This window comes from Onychomys torridus, chromosome 14 (assembly GCF_903995425.1).
Source record: "Onychomys torridus chromosome 14, mOncTor1.1, whole genome shotgun sequence".
NCBI classification, from domain to species: domain Eukaryota; kingdom Metazoa; phylum Chordata; class Mammalia; order Rodentia; family Cricetidae; genus Onychomys; species Onychomys torridus.
Window position 1 is genome coordinate 37,779,836 of NC_050456.1, and position 6,853 is coordinate 37,786,688.

Consider the following 6,853-nt stretch of genomic DNA (forward strand, 5'->3'; position numbering starts at 1 on the left):
TAGAGTCTTAACAATGCCAAGACTCTTGAGAAAGCCCAGCTCAGAGTCTCCGAGACTCATCACCTGGTTTTAGGGATGTCAGCATCATCCCGTGGATCTAGCTGACAGCAGAGGAGACAGAATCCTGGACCTGGACTCTGAGCGTGCCTGGTTTGTAGGGTGTCACTCCTGTTCCATGCCTTGGAATCTTCTAGCACGATCAGAGAATGACAGACACTGAGGCAGGACACGTGGTTGCTGTGGCCGGGGCGGTGATGCCTCCTGAGAACAGGTGCTGATCTTTCTTTCAGGTTGATCAGTACTGATACTTGTTAGGATAGAGTGGTGACTTCCACCAGTCAGTGAAGGATGAGTGACCAGTTGATCTTTGCACTGACTTTAGAGTGTGATGGATTCAGTGAGAATGACCCCCACAGGAGCAGCACTATAGGAAGAAGTGTGCCACTGAGGATGGGCTTTGAGGTTTCAGAAGCTCAAGCCAAGCCCACTGTCACCCTCCCTCCTCCTGGTATTTGCTCCGCCCATGACCTTGGGCTGTGCGGCCCAGAGGAGGCGATGCGTCCTGCTGTTGGACACCGTAAGTGACTCTGATAAGGGGTTGGAGAAGGCTCACATGCCTCTTCTCCCTGCTCCTGCCTGTGAGGCGGGTTCGCTCCCAGTCAGATCAGAGGACGACATCAGCTGTCTACTCCGTTCTGTAATGGTGAGTGTAGTTCCTCAATTCATATCTTAATAAATCCTGTCATCCATTTCATAGACTCACCTGCTTTGATTGTAGTAAGTGGCGCCCACGTGACAAAAAGTCCCCACACTGCCTGTAGCTTCTGCCCGCAGCCTCTGCAGCAGCAGCGGGGACAGGTTGGCTCAGAGGCTAGTGTGCTCCCTGCAGCTCAACCACACTAGCACCCTAGAGCCACGTGGTCCCAACCACGTGGATCTGAGCCCCTCGTGTCTCTAGTGGGGCTACTTGCGTGACCAAACCCTAACGCACACCGGCAGCCGCTGCTGAGTTTATCTACGCAGCAGAGACTGCGCAGCCCGAACGTTGCAGGAAGGGCCTGGCCCTTGCTCTGCTGACCAGCTGCAAACACAGCTCTTGCAGCCTGTGAGTCAATCACTGTCTGGCCAGGTGACTCACAAGCACCAGGCGCCTTGCTAGTTCCGTGCTTTTAGGGATAGGATCGGGTCACAGTTCCCCGCCTGTTTAGAGATTACCAGCAGACTGTTTCTTTACTTTTAAAATTGTTCAGTGTTGGGGTTGGGGATTTAGCTCCGTGGTAAAGCGCTTGCCTAGCAAGTGCAAGGCTCTGGATTTGGTCCTCAGCTCAAAAAATAAAATAAAATAAAATAAAATAAAATAAAAAACAAACAAATAAATAAATAAATGAATGAACAAATAAATAAATAAATAAATAAATAAATGAATAAATAAATAAATAAATGAATTGTTCAGTGTAGCAGCTGCCAATTCCAGGACACCCTGGGGCACCGTGCTCTGCCCTTGAGAGCGTGCCTGCCTGCCCACCCATCTGCTGGCTTCTACCACTCTGGCTGAGTCTGGTCCCTGCACCGACCCCCCACCTCCACCACTATCACCAGCCCTATAGCACCAACCAGACAGGCAGCTCCTGCCCCATGCGTGACTGCGCCTCATTGTTGTATACAGTCTGTTGGGGTCCCAGCAACCCTACCTAGTGCCCAGGGTTTTGCCTGGGTAAGTGCTTAATTCACAGGAGCCATTCAGGGACCGCAGTCAGCTTGAACCAGACCTGCTTTAATTCTACGCCAGCAACACCTGCTACACTAACAGCACTACTACACCCAAAACACCGTCGCAAGGATAAAAACACAAGCAAGCAAAAATTTCATTCCAGATAAGAGTACTTGATAATTTTACACCTTTAAAATTGATTAATATGGCTGGAGAGATGGCTCAGAGGTTAAGAGCACTGACTGCTCTTCCAGAGGTCCTGAGTTCAATTCCCAGCTACCACATGGTGGCTCACAACCATCTGTAATGAGATCTGGTGCCCTCTTCTGTTTACATAATAAATAATAAATCTTTTAAAAAATAAAATAAAATTGATTAATAAACAAATTAATAAAATATTACTTCACAAGGATTTAAAAACTTTTTTTGCTTGTATGATGAATGAACTATTACAGGACATGTACAACCATCCTAGGATGTATATAATAACACCATTTTGGCATTTACCATAATAATTCACATAGCATTGAAAAGCTGGTTTAATAATAATAACAAAGATGAGTCATTCTTGGTACTGACACAGGCTTTATAAGGTTGCAATGAAGACTTACATAAAAAGATTCTTTCTCTGGAATCTGCTCCCCAGGTTTACAAGGTAGTAATAAAGACTTGCATACAGGCTCCTTGCTTGAAATCTGCTAACTTACTACAAGAACTTCAGTCCATTAATAGATAAATGTACAAACAGATTTGGTTTTCTTGATAATAAATATGAATACTTAATGGATAGAACATGAACCAGGAGCAAGACACAACTTTAATAACAATGTATAATGGAAAACCCAGAACTTGCTCCTCTGGAGACATGTTTGTTGGCATGTTCAAAGATTAGACATGCATTCCTAGACTTCCTTAAACCCTCACTGGAGCCTACCTACAAGAAGCCAGAAATATAACCTGATTTCTATAGATCTCTTATGATACAGCTCTAAAGTCTTGCAGTCATCAGTCTTATTGTACCTGTCTTGCCCTAACATTGTGTATATAGTTTTCAATAAATATAAGGTTGTGACTACGGTTTATCCTGGAATGTTTACTTTGGTCCTTTCCCTATATTTCTAACATTGAATTTTTGAAGAATAGGCTCTGATGGTTACTTACAAACAGGAAGTTAGGTAGCTCCATGTATACAGCACATATCTGTATGCTCAGACCTCATCCTGAAGATCAGTGCACCTCTGTCCATGGTTTGTATCTTTGCCATTTGCTGGAGTCTTTCAAAAAATAAAAAGCTAGTGAAAGTCGCCAAGTAGGTAGGAGTCCCCACCTTGTTATAAAATCACTGGGATAAAATTTCTAAATTGGAGGGACAGCTCCCAACCCCATCCAGTGAGGAAATCAGATTAGCACCCATTGTTAGAGAGGTGCTGATCAGTGTGGATTACAGGACACCAGGCATTGGAAATTGTCTTCCAGTGAGACTCCATAGGAAGGCGAATGGACCCCACTGATATCCTCTGCATGGTGCCACACACAGTCACGACAGATTCATGTCCAAGGAATAGTAAAATGTGCTGTGCTCCTTCACTTAGAGAACTGGCGTGTTGTAGCTCTGAGCCTGCTCCTGTTGATTCTGGGAGGTCTAGGTGGCAGATTTGTTTGTGTGTTCCATGTTGATACTCAAAGACACAGGGAGGTTGTCTCGTAGAAATGACATGGAAACTGCACCCATGAAAACACAAACTATGGGAGCCCAAATGAGACAGAAACAAGGGGAACACTGTTGGACATGCTGCTATGGGTCGGGGGAAACTCATGGGGACTCATCCTGAGACAAGGAGCTAAGGGAACTAAGCATTGCGGATAGAGGGAGGGTTAGTTGTCCTAGAGATGAATCCTCTACCTGGTTATCCAGTACCTAGTATTCAGATCTGAAAACATACACGCAAGCATCACTGAACAGGCACCACTTATGGTAGGTTTAAATGTAAGCCTTTTTCTGTAAAATCTGCCAATAATGAACACATGCCATCATCATTCCGAGAGAGGGAGAGCGAAGGAAAATGGTAACAATTAGAGCAAGAAGGAGAGTGCAAACGTTGTGACTTTATTTTCATTTTACAAATCATAATGTAACTGTTTAATGGAAGACTGGCTGGGTCAGATACTCCTATTGTAATATTTATGCAGTGAGACAGCTTTCCTGTGTTTGTACTGTATTTCCACACTCTTGTCTCTACACCTGTGTCTCCCTTCTCCTAAGAAGACACACATAGACATTACAACATCATGTTGGACATGGGGTTCTGTGGTGACAGCCTTTAAATCAGCTGACATCCCAGTATATAATGCTCTATCCTCTCCTACAGCCCCATGCCACCCACACATTCCCCAGGCCCCCTCTCTCATATTAAACCAATCTCTACTGTGCCGCCCTCATCCGGAAGGGAAGTAACGGAAACGAGGACTGCGAGCTCGCTCACTTCTCTCTGGAGCAGCAGAACCCTGGTCGGCCTTTTGTTTCCGGTTTATATGAGTACCTGAGTACTGAGTACCTAGAGTCAGATTCCAGAAATCCAGGAATTATCCTATAAATATGTTTTTAAATTTTGTAATTAGGTTTAGATATAACTCAACTATTTCCCCACACCTCAAAGGCACTTACAAGGCTTTTGTATTCTCTACATAAATATTAAACCATTTTCACTTTTATGCAAATAATATGGATATTTGGTTCATGTCAGGAATAAATCTTTTGAGATGTATGTAATTTACTGTGAAAAACCAATGAAAAGCTCTGGGGACATAAAGAACTTTTTCATAGCATTACATGTTAAGTTCCATCTAGTACACTGAGTGCCCAAATCATAGAAGAACTCTTTTTTTTTTTCTTTTGGTTTTTTTTCTAGACAGGGCTTCTCTGTGTAGTTTTGGTGCCTGTCCTGGATCTCACCCTGTAGCCCAGGCTGGCCTCGAACTCACAGAGATCTGCCTGGCTCTGCCTCCCGAGTGCTGCAATCAAAGGCATGTGCCACCACCACCCGGCAGAATTCTTAACATGCGGTTTTCAATATCCAGAACATCCAACTCTTTAGTTAATCATCGGTTTGTCAATTTCTAATATCTTGTTTGATTTTAAACCAGGTATTGCTGCGTGGGCAGTCCTGGCCTTGAACTCACATCACTCCCCCTTCCTCTCTCCCTCAAGTGATGAGACTTGGGGGCCACCATCCTGGCTCTGTTCTAACATCTGCAGTTAGAGCCACAGCTGCAGATGGAAGCACATGAGCACACAAAGGCTTGCAATCTTCTCCCTTGACCTCGGTGTGGAGGCTGCTACAGGGTTCTGCTATGCTGGGGACAGGTGGTGGTGGTGGTGGTGGGGGCGCGGGTGACCAGGGAACCAATAACAAGTGGAATACACATCAGTGCAGCAGGACTCAGGCTCCTCTGCCTATCTACCTAAGGTTACACTGATGAGTGTTACTTGTGTTGGATACTCTAGGAGAAGGGTCAACCAGAAAGAATACTCACTACAATTTTATAAAAAGTCAATGAGCCGGGCGTTGGTGGCACACGCCTTTAATTCCAGCACTCAGGAGGCAGAGCCAGGCGGACCTCTGTGAGTTTGAGTCCAGCCTGGTCTACAAAGCTAGTTCCAGGAAAGGTGCAAAGCTATACAGAGAAACCCTTTGAAACAAAAACAAAAACAAAAACAAAAGTCAATGAAAATTAATACCTTATGCAGGTCTACTTTACATACAGCTCTTAAAGTCATTTTGTAAAATTTATCTTCTTCCCTTTATTTTTCAGTCACTATACTGACTCTACAAGGAAGGGTGGCCTCTATTTGTAATTCTGTAAATCTCATCGGCCAGGGCACATGGATGGCTTATTAGCACACTGCTCTTGCTGCAATAAGGATGTTGCACCTGAACAAATACAGCTGTCACTAAGCACACATTAGTGCTGAAATGTAACACTCTGTCCTGTAAGGACCACAGGGTAGAGAGAAAAATGAATCTTTTTAACACTAAGTGACTGAGTCCCAGGACTTTCCATTATTCATGTTTTACTTAGGTACCAGGTACTTCATAGTTAAGGTATTTACTCCCCCAAATACAAAGAAAACGAAATGATGATTAACATTACCTTTCCCCCAAAGATGATGAAACATTCTCAAAGGCCTCATTGAGATACACAAGGCAGCAAGCAGTTCACATCTCCTGAGAAAAAGAAAATGGTTGAAAAGTATAAGGGAATGAACTGAGCCCACCCATCACCTGCCTCTGCACCAAACTCTGTCACTCCACAGCACACAGGGCTGAACTGCAGTGACAATGACTTCCACTGTGTAGTCAGTGGCAGTGAATTCTCCCACTTTTCCTAAAAAAAAAAAAAAAAAAAAAAGGTTTCATACGGATGTTAGTAGCATTAAAAAAAATGAAGTTTTAAATAGTATATTTTAGTTGCTTGTAAATTTCATACATGAACACAGTTCACTTTTTACATAGTCTGCTTCTTTTCTCCAAATCCTGCCTAATCTCACACTCAGCTGCACCGATTTGGTGTCTTTCTTGGGGGAAGGGGACCTACCTTTCATGTGTAGGGCTGTCCAACAAGTTTTGCTCAACCTACCATTGCATCATCACATCACATGACTCTTCCTCCTCTAGAAGCCACCAACTGTCAACAGCTTCCCAGTTAGGGGAGGGACCAGTGAGTTCCTTTCCCTTCCATGCTAGAATACTGACTGGCTTGATCAGAGTTCCTAAATGCAGCAGGACTGTCGGGTAAAGTAGACAGTGCTTTATTGCAATTCCATGACCTCTGGATCTTAAAATCTGTCCACCCCTCTTTCAGAATGGTCTCTGAGACTCAGAGGAAGGTGTAATATAAATATCACATTTATGTCTGTGAATTCCACATCTCTGAATTTTGACAGTTTCTAGTGTGACGCACAGCTTCCTGCATTAAGAGATTTCTCTGATGATGACTGAGCTCACTAACCTATGAGTACAGAGATGTGAATTCAGAGGCAGTGTGATCTGACCATTTAACATAATAGTTGTGGTAGGTACACCTGGGGGCCTGTGATTTTTGCCAACCACAGGTACTATATTAGATTTACACTGTGATGTA